Raw genomic sequence first — 11109 nt, forward strand, 5'->3', positions numbered from 1 at the left:
GAATGACTACTCTTAGGCCTTGGATTATGTTCTCTTAGGCTTCATTGAGTCAATACATATAACTTCTTTGAGTCGGGGGACAGGCAGTCAGGCAGTCTATATATACATGTTAGGATTATAAAGTGGTCTCCAACACCCACCCCACAAGGTTAAACTAACCCTCACTCACCAGGATGCTAGTAGCTCACCAACTCCTGGATACCTATTTACTGCTAGGTGAACAGGTGCATTGGGTGATAGGAAACGCTACCAACAATTACAGCCCTACCCGACCGCGATTCGAACCCTGGAATCCCTTATTGAGAGTCGAGAAGGAACACATGTTACATATATGTGAACTCACCTATTTGTGCCAGGAGGATCGAGCGTTAATCTTAGAGTCTGCCTTTAAGCCGTCGGTTGTTTATAGCAATAACTCTTGGCCTATTTCCTAACTTAACCTAGCCTAACCTATACCCTACCCTAACCTATAACCTACCACAATCTAAAACCAAACCTAATATAACTTAACCTAATCTAAATCTAACCTAACCTACACCTAAACCCAATCTACCTAACTTACCTAACTAAGCTAACCTAACGAAACCTAACCTAACTAACCTAACCTAACCTAACCTAACTAACCTAACCTAACTAATCTAACCTAACCTAACTAACGTAACGTAACCTAACCTAACCAAACCTAACCTAACTAACCTAACCTAATCTAACCTAACCTAACCTAACTAACCTAACCTAAATCTAACCAAACCTAACCTAACCTAACCTAACTAACGTAACCTAACCTAACCTAACCTAACCTAACTAACCTAACCTAACCTAACCTAAACCTAACCAAACCTAACCTAACTAACCTAACCTAACCTAACCTAACCTAAACCTAACCTAACCTAACCTAACCTAACCTAACCTAACCTAAACCTAACCTAACCTAACCTAACCAAACCTAACCTAACCAAACTTAACCTAACCTAACCTAACCTAACCTAACCAAACTTAACCTAACCTAACCTAACCAACACCCACCTCACAAGATCGAACACCCTGACTGACCCTCACTAGGATGCAACCCTACATGAAGCTCACAACTCCTGGATACCTGTTTACTGCTAGGAGAACAGAGGCATTAGGTGATAGGAAACGCTACCAATAATTTCAGTCCTGCCTGGCCGGGTTTCGATCCAGGAATCCCCGATCGTTAGTCTAGAAGGAACACATACATGTTTCATATTTCTGTGTACTCACCTATTTGTACTTGCAGGACTGAGCATCAGTTTTTGAATGCTGACAATATAGCCGCCGGTTGTTTAAAGCAATGACTCCTGGTCTATTTTTCTGTCATATCAACTTTTAAAATTATGAATGGAGGTTGCATCTACAACTGTGGGTTTTTGTAAGTTTGTTCTCACCTAGTTGTATTCACCTAGTTGTGTTTGCTAGGTTTGATATTCAGATCTTTGGTCCCACCTCTCAACCATCAATCAATTGCTCAAGTAGTTTTCCAGAAGTTATGTAACTCATAACTCTCAGCTCTGTTGGAAAAAAGGCTGGGCTGCATATTCAATTATTTGTCTCGCATAGGTTGAAAAAAAAGGTTCATTCTTCTTTACACAAGTTAGAAATGTTACTTTGAACATGCTCTATCCAAGTCGGATAGAACATGTTCTTAATCCGGATAGACCTGCGTTCGAGCCTGTCGAAACGGTTGCAATTACAGGGCACATATTGTCCTCTCCTGTAGCAGCATCAGGCTCGATAGATTCTCTGGACAGCCGATGATTGACCTTCTGGCAGTTCTCACGTTGACACATTTAAAACAGTTTTTTTTTATAAAAAACAAAACAAAAAAACGCCACATTCTTTAGATGTTTAAATTTTTTATCTCTGTCCGTGTATGTGTCTTGAGTTGAGTTTTGATTCCTTGTGTTTCTTGATTCCGTGTGTGTCTTGATTCCGTCTGTGCCTTGATTCATTGTGTTTCTTGATTCCGTGTGTGTCTTGATTCCTTGTGTTGCTTGATTCCGTGCGTGTCTTGATTCAGTGTGTGTCTTGATTCCGTGTGTGTCTTGATTCCGTGTGTGTCTTGATTCCTTGTGTTTCTTGATTCCGTGCGTGTCTTGATTCAGTGTGTGTCTTGATTCCGTGTGTGTCTTGATTCCGTGTGTGTCTTGATTCCTTGTGTTTCTTGATTCCGTTTGTGTCTTGATTCCGTGTGTGTCTTGATTCCGTCTGTGCCTTGATTCCTTGTGTTTCTTGATTCCGTTTGTGTCTTGATTCCTTGTGTTTCTTGATTCCGTGTGTGTCTTGATTCCGTCTGTGTCTTGATTCCTTGTGTTTCTTGATTCCGTGTGTGTCTTGATTCCGTCTGTGTCTTGATTCCTTGTGTTTCTTGATTCCGTGTGTGTCTTGATCCCGTTTGTGCCTTGATTCCTTGTGTTTCTTGATTCCTTGTGTGTCTTGATTCCTTGTGTGTCTTGATTCCGTCTGTGCCTTGATTCCTTGTGTTTCTTGATTCCGTGTGTGTCTTGATTCCGTTTGAGTCTTGATTCCTTGTGTTTCTTGAATCCGTGTGTGTCTTGATTCCGTGTGTGTCTTGATTCCGTCTGTGCCTTGATTCCTTGTGTGTCTTGATTCCGTGTGTGTCTTGGTTCCGTCTGTGCCTTGATTCCTTATGTTTCTTGATTCCGTGTGTGTCTTGATTCCTTGTGTGTCTTGATTCCTTGTGATTCTTGATGCCGTGCGTGTCTTGATTCCGTGTGTGTTTTGATTCCCTCTGTGCCTTGATTCCTTGTGTTTCTTGATTCCGTGTGTGTCTTGATTCCGTTTGTGTCTTGATTCCTTGTGTTTCTTGATTCCGTGTGTGTCTTGATTCCGTGTGTTTCTTGATTTCTTGTGTTTCTTGATTCCGTGTGTGTCTTGATTCCGTTTGTGTCTTGATTCTTTGTGTTTCTTGATTCCGTGTGTGTCTTGATTCCGTGTGTTTCTTGATTCCTTGTGTTTCTTGATTCCGTGTGTGTCTTGATTCCGTTTGTGTCTTGATTCCTTGTGTTTCTTGATTCCGTGTGTGTCTTGATTCCGTGTGTTTCATGATTCCGTGTGTGTCTTGATTTCGTGTGTGTCATGATTCCGTGTTTCTTGATTTCGTGTATGTCTTGATTCCTTTTGTTTCTTGATTCCTTGTGTGTCTTGATTCCGTGTGTGTCTTGATTCCGTGTGTGTCTTGATTCCTTGTGTTTCTTGGTTCCTTGTGTTTCTTGATTCCGTGTTTGTCTTGATTCCTTGTGTTTCTTGATTCCTTGTGTTTCTTGATTCCTTGTGTTTCTTGATTCCGTGTGTTTCTTGATTCCTTGTGTTTCTTGATTCCTTGTGTTTCTTGATTCCGTGTGTATCTTGATTCCTTGTGTTTCTTGATTCCGTCTGTGCCTTGATTCCTTATGTGTCCTGATTTCGTGTGTGTCTCCTGAGTGTGTCTTGTTTCCGCGTGTGTCTTGATTCCGTATGTTCCCGTGTCCGTCAGAGTCTTAGGTTAGGTTAGTTAGTGTCCGTGTCCGTGCCATTATCCCTGGGGTTTTGAGTCCAGGATGCCATTTGTGTCCCCTCAAATTGCCTCCCTGATCTCCACCTTGGGATCGTGTCAGTGTCCATGTGTGTCTTGATTCTGTGTGTGTCTTGAGTCCGTGTGTGTCTTGAGTCCGTGTATTGATTCCGTGTGTCCGTGTCCGTTAGAGTCTATGAGTGTCCGTATCCGTGTCCGTGTCCGTGTCATTATCCCTGGGGTATTGAGTCCAGGATGCCATTTGTGTCCCCTCAAATTGCCTCCCTTATCTCCACCTTGGGATCGTGTCAGTGTCCATGTGTGTCTTGATTCCGTGTGTGTCTTGAGTCCGCGTGTGTCTTGAATCCGTGTGTGTCTTGAGTCCATGTGTGTCTTGAGTCCGTGTGTGTCTTGATTCCGCGTGTGTCTTGAGTCTGCGTGTGTCTTGAGTCCGCGTGTGTCTTGAGTCCGTGTGTGTCTTGATTCCGCGTGTGTCTTGAGTCCTTGTGTCTCCTGCAGCCGTGTGCGTCTTGATTCCGTGTGTCCGGGTGTCTTTGGGGTTTTGGGTCCAGGAAGCTATTTGTGTCGACCCAAATTGCCTCCCTTCTCCCCACCTGAAATCCAGGTGGATTGAAAGACCTGCCCGAGGTCAGTGGATCCAGGTATCCGTCCGTGGGCCCCCGGATTTCAACCCTTCCCCACATTCCAAGGGGTCAGTCAATCAATCTTCAGCTATCCAGAGAATCTATCGAAACTGATGCTCCTACAGGAGGGGACACACAGATAAATCTGTGCCCTGTACTTGCAACCGTTCCGACAGGCTCGAACGCAGGTCTATCCGGATTAAGAACATGTTCTATCCGACTAGGCCACGCTGGAGTTGCCTTCTGAATCAAATTTTGCACTTGTATTTATATCTCGTAGTAAGGATAGTTAGTGTCTATTTATCAACATTTGCAATGACTGACGTGTGAAGTTGTGAGTTTGTGTTGAGAGTTAGAAATACATGACAGCTTATTCGATGAGGTTGCAGTCCAGTGAGGCAGTTTCATGAATGAATATTGGAGAATTTAGGCAAACTGACGTGTGTGTGTGTGTGTGTGTGTGTGTGTTTAAAGGTATGTATTATTTAATATTTAGTGTGGTGTGTGTGTGTCCAAATGAGTTTGTGAATGGTAAACAAGCAATCCAATACCTAATATGTGCTAATCTAGGCCTCGTTTTGTATACATATATATATGTGTTTTACTAGGGAATGAAAATCCGGTTTGTTTTATTCTAAGTTTTTTCAACAATAAATAGTACATACGCGAACGAACGGTTCGGCTGGGTAAGTATAGCGTTGTGGCGGTCATTTTCTCTGTTAGGCGGCGGTCGGGGGAGGGGGCGGGGGTGGTCTCTGGTAATTGTGGTATGGGGGTAGTTATATTTGGGCCTCGGTTGGGGGGTAGGGTGTTGGTAGGGGGGGTGGGGGCCGAGGGAGCAGCAGTGGGGTGGCCTGAGGGGTGGGGGGGGGAGGGAAAGGCATGGAGTTGCCAGTTAATCATCAAGATATTAATTTGTGAAGATAGGTTATATAAGGACAGATATTTAGGAAGGAATAAGAAAAGTGTTTGGAACTGATGAAAGTATATGAGTTATAGTGATTCATGTTAGAAGAAAGATATGTGCTTTAAAAGGTGAAGATATTTGTAAAGGACTTTATCTGCTTAATAATATATTAATTAATGGTAAATGACCATTGGAGATAGATATTCAACAGCATAATGAGTGGACAAGTTTTAGCAGGAAGGCCGGCACAGAGAGAGAGAATGGACTGATAAATAGTTAGACATTTTTTCTCGAATGGTATACTCTAATAATCATAGGTACATATTTCAGAGCGCGACATTCGTGCCCGCGCGCGCACACACACATATACACACACACACACACATATATACAGACACACATACACACACACACACACACACACACACACACACACACACACACACACACACACACACACACACACACACACACACACACACACACACACACATATATACAAACATACATACAGTCTCGACAGTCAAATTGCAGAAACTGTCACAATTATGACAAGGATCACTCATATTGGATATATACACACACAGATAAATTCACGTGGATAAGTCACTCCAATTACACGTATGTACACACACAGACAACATATTTCAGTGAGTGTGGCCCATAGTATACATTAATACTTACACATGCCAGCCCATTCACTATTAATTGGTGTACATATTCATTCACACACATGTTTATGTGTCTCTTTCTTATAAAATACACACACACTGAAAGGAATCTTTGAGAACATTATATACCACATATGTCAGACCAATCCCCAAGTATGCAGCTCCAGCATGGAGTCCACATCTAGTCAAGCATAAGACTAAACTGGAAAAGGTTCAAAGGTTTGCCACCAGACTAGAACCCGAGCTAAGAGGTATGAGCTACGAGGAGAGACTACGGGAATTAAACCTCACTTCGTTGGAAGACAGAAGAGTTAAGGGGGACATGATCACCACATTCAAGATTCTCAAGGGAATCGATAGGGGTAGATAAAGGTAGGCTATTTAAAACAAGGGGCACACGTACTAGGGGACACAGGTGGAAACTGAGTGCCCAAATGAGCCACAGAGATATTAGAAAGAACTTTTTTAGTGTCAGAGTAGTTGACAAATGGAATGCATTAGGAAGTGATGTGGTGGAGGCTGACTCCATACACAGTTTCAAGTGTAGATATGATAGAGCCCAATAGGCTCAGGAACCAGTACTCCTGTTGATTGACGGTTGAGAGGCGGGACCAAAGAGCCAGAGCTCAACCCCCGCAAGCACAATAAGGTGAGTACAATTAGGTGAGTACACACAAACTCATTGTTAATTTTCCCTGGAACACAACCCGACAAACCGTTTAACAACCAGGTACCCATTCACTGCTTCGTGAAGAGAATCGTTAAGTTAAGGATTGGTGCCTAGTCAATCCGCTCTTCCCCTGCCAGCCAGGATATGAACCCAGGCGAAATCGCTTGAGAAGCGCGAGATGAGTGCCTTGCCACTGATCCACAGGGACTGCCCAAATATGAATGCCATCAGCAGCACTAGCAGTTGGTGTTACCAGGCAGGTTACCCATCCAATTACTAACCAAATTGAAAGTTGCTTAACTTGGCTAATGGGACGAGAAGCAGTATCCTTTAAGTGGTAGTATGGCCGTTGTTATTGTATACAAGTGGTAACCAATAACTTGTGAGTGAGTGAGTGAGTGATGATAATGGTAACTGCGGCGGAGGATACTCACACATACCAGCCAATTCTCCATTAATGATAGTTCTTATAGTCAAACAAACCAACCAAAAGTGGACTATAGCACCAACATGGAAATGTTTGGATGCCATTGATCTCGCACAAATCGCTTATAAATGCCACCCGCCGCTATTTATAAAACCTAAACAATCCTCTTCTAAGCACGAATGACTACTCTTAGGCCTTGGATTATGTTCTCTTAGGCTTCATTGAGTCAATACATATAACTTCTTTGAGTCGGGGGACAGGCAGTCAGGCAGTCTATATATACATGTTAGGATTATAAAGTGGTCTCCAACACCCACCCCACAAGGTTAAACTAACCCTCACTCACCAGGATGCTAGTAGCTCACCAACTCCTGGATACCTATTTACTGCTAGGTGAACAGGTGCATTGGGTGATAGGAAACGCTACCAACAATTACAGCCCTACCCGACCGCGATTCGAACCCTGGAATCCCTTATTGAGAGTCGAGAAGGAACACATGTTACATATATGTGAACTCACCTATTTGTGCCAGGAGGATCGAGCGTTAATCTTAGAGTCTGCCTTTAAGCCGTCGGTTGTTTATAGCAATAACTCTTGGCCTATTTCCTAACTTAACCTAGCCTAACCTATACCCTACCCTAACCTATAACCTACCACAATCTAAAACCAAACCTAATATAACTTAACCTAATCTAAATCTAACCTAACCTACACCTAAACCCAATCTACCTAACTTACCTAACTAAGCTAACCTAACGAAACCTAACCTAACTAACCTAACCTAACCTAACCTAACTAACCTAACCTAACTAATCTAACCTAACCTAACTAACGTAACGTAACCTAACCTAACCAAACCTAACCTAACTAACCTAACCTAATCTAACCTAACCTAACCTAACTAACCTAACCTAAATCTAACCAAACCTAACCTAACCTAACCTAACTAACGTAACCTAACCTAACCTAACCTAACCTAACTAACCTAACCTAACCTAACCTAAACCTAACCAAACCTAACCTAACTAACCTAACCTAACCTAACCTAACCTAAACCTAACCTAACCTAACCTAACCTAACCTAACCTAACCTAAACCTAACCTAACCTAACCTAACCAAACCTAACCTAACCAAACTTAACCTAACCTAACCTAACCTAACCTAACCAAACTTAACCTAACCTAACCTAACCAACACCCACCTCACAAGATCGAACACCCTGACTGACCCTCACTAGGATGCAACCCTACATGAAGCTCACAACTCCTGGATACCTGTTTACTGCTAGGAGAACAGAGGCATTAGGTGATAGGAAACGCTACCAATAATTTCAGTCCTGCCTGGCCGGGTTTCGATCCAGGAATCCCCGATCGTTAGTCTAGAAGGAACACATACATGTTTCATATTTCTGTGTACTCACCTATTTGTACTTGCAGGACTGAGCATCAGTTTTTGAATGCTGACAATATAGCCGCCGGTTGTTTAAAGCAATGACTCCTGGTCTATTTTTCTGTCATATCAACTTTTAAAATTATGAATGGAGGTTGCATCTACAACTGTGGGTTTTTGTAAGTTTGTTCTCACCTAGTTGTATTCACCTAGTTGTGTTTGCTAGGTTTGATATTCAGATCTTTGGTCCCACCTCTCAACCATCAATCAATTGCTCAAGTAGTTTTCCAGAAGTTATGTAACTCATAACTCTCAGCTCTGTTGGAAAAAAGGCTGGGCTGCATATTCAATTATTTGTCTCGCATAGGTTGAAAAAAAGGTTCATTCTTCTTTACACAAGTTAGAAATGTTACTTTGAACATGCTCTATCCAAGTCGGATAGAACATGTTCTTAATCCGGATAGACCTGCGTTCGAGCCTGTCGAAACGGTTGCAATTACAGGGCACATATTGTCCTCTCCTGTAGCAGCATCAGGTTCGATAGATTCTCTGGACAGCCGATGATTGACCTTCTGGCAGTTCTCACGTTGACACATTTAAAACAGTTTTTTTTTATAAAAAACAAAACAAAAAAACGCCACATTCTTTAGATGTTTAAATTTTTTATCTCTGTCCGTGTATGTGTCTTGAGTTGAGTTTTGATTCCTTGTGTTTCTTGATTCCGTGTGTGTCTTGATTCCGTCTGTGCCTTGATTCATTGTGTTTCTTGATTCCGTGTGTGTCTTGATTCCTTGTGTTTCTTGATTCCGTGCGTGTCTTGATTCAGTGTGTGTCTTGATTCCGTGTGTGTCTTGATTCCGTGTGTGTCTTGATTCCTTGTGTTTCTTGATTCCGTGCGTGTCTTGATTCAGTGTGTGTCTTGATTCCGTGTGTGTCTTGATTCCGTGTGTGTCTTGATTCCTTGTGTTTCTTGATTCCGTTTGTGTCTTGATTCCGTGTGTGTCTTGATTCCGTCTGTGCCTTGATTCCTTGTGTTTCTTGATTCCGTTTGTGTCTTGATTCCTTGTGTTTCTTGATTCCGTGTGTGTCTTGATTCCGTCTGTGTCTTGATTCCTTGTGTTTCTTGATTCCGTGTGTGTCTTGATTCCGTCTGTGTCTTGATTCCTTGTGTTTCTTGATTCCGTGTGTGTCTTGATCCCGTTTGTGCCTTGATTCCTTGTGTTTCTTGATTCCTTGTGTGTCTTGATTCCTTGTGTGTCTTGATTCCGTCTGTGCCTTGATTCCTTGTGTTTCTTGATTCCGTGTGTGTCTTGATTCCGTTTGAGTCTTGATTCCTTGTGTTTCTTGAATCCGTGTGTGTCTTGATTCCGTGTGTGTCTTGATTCCGTCTGTGCCTTGATTCCTTGTGTGTCTTGATTCCGTGTGTGTCTTGGTTCCGTCTGTGCCTTGATTCCTTATGTTTCTTGATTCCGTGTGTGACTTGATTCCTTGTGTGTCTTGATTCCTTGTGATTCTTGATGCCGTGCGTGTCTTGATTCCGTGTGTGTTTTGATTCCCTCTGTGCCTTGATTCCTTGTGTTTCTTGATTCCGTGTGTGTCTTGATTCCGTTTGTGTCTTGATTCCTTGTGTTTCTTGATTCCGTGTGTGTCTTGATTCCGTGTGTTTCTTGATTTCTTGTGTTTCTTGATTCCGTGTGTGTCTTGATTCCGTTTGTGTCTTGATTCTTTGTGTTTCTTGATTCCGTGTGTGTCTTGATTCCGTGTGTTTCTTGATTCCTTGTGTTTCTTGATTCCGTGTGTGTCTTGATTCCGTTTGTGTCTTGATTCCTTGTGTTTCTTGATTCCGTGTGTGTCTTGATTCCGTGTGTTTCATGATTCCGTGTGTGTCTTGATTTCGTGTGTGTCATGATTCCGTGTGTTTCTTGATTTCGTGTATGTCTTGATTCCTTTTGTTTCTTGATTCCTTGTGTGTCTTGATTCCGTGTGTGTCTTGATTCCGTGTGTGTCTTGATTCCTTGTGTTTCTTGGTTCCTTGTGTTTCTTGATTCCGTGTTTGTCTTGATTCCTTGTGTTTCTTGATTCCTTGTGTTTCTTGATTCCTTGTGTTTCTTGATTCCGTGTGTTTCTTGATTCCTTGTGTTTCTTGATTCCTTGTGTTTCTTGATTCCGTGTGTATCTTGATTCCTTGTGTTTCTTGATTCCGTCTGTGCCTTGATTCCTTATGTGTCCTGATTTCGTGTGTGTCTCCTGAGTGTGTCTTGTTTCCGCGTGTGTCTTGATTCCGTATGTTCCCGTGTCCGTCAGAGTCTTAGGTTAGGTTAGTTAGTGTCCGTGTCCGTGCCATTATCCCTGGGGTTTTGAGTCCAGGATGCCATTTGTGTCCCCTCAAATTGCCTCCCTGATCTCCACCTTGGGATCGTGTCAGTGTCCATGTGTGTCTTGATTCTGTGTGTGTCTTGAGTCCGTGTGTGTCTTGAGTCCGTGTATTGATTCCGTGTGTCCGTGTCCGTTAGAGTCTATGAGTGTCCGTATCCGTGTCCGTGTCCGTGTCATTATCCCTGGGGTATTGAGTCCAGGATGCCATTTGTGTCCCCTCAAATTGCCTCCCTTATCTCCACCTTGGGATCGTGTCAGTGTCCATGTGTGTCTTGATTCCGTGTGTGTCTTGAGTCCATGTGTGTCTTGAGTCCGTGTGTGTCTTGATTCCGCGTGTGTCTTGAGTCTGCGTGTGTCTTGAGTCCGCGTGTGTCTTGAGTCCGTGTGTGTCTTGATTCCGCGTGTGTCTTGAGTCCTTGTGTCTCCTGCAGCCGTGTGCGTCTTGATTCCGTGTGTCCGGGTGTCTTTGGGGTTTTGGGTCCAGGAAG

Source organism: Procambarus clarkii, chromosome 78 (assembly GCF_040958095.1).
Source record: "Procambarus clarkii isolate CNS0578487 chromosome 78, FALCON_Pclarkii_2.0, whole genome shotgun sequence".
NCBI lineage: Eukaryota > Metazoa > Arthropoda > Malacostraca > Decapoda > Cambaridae > Procambarus > Procambarus clarkii.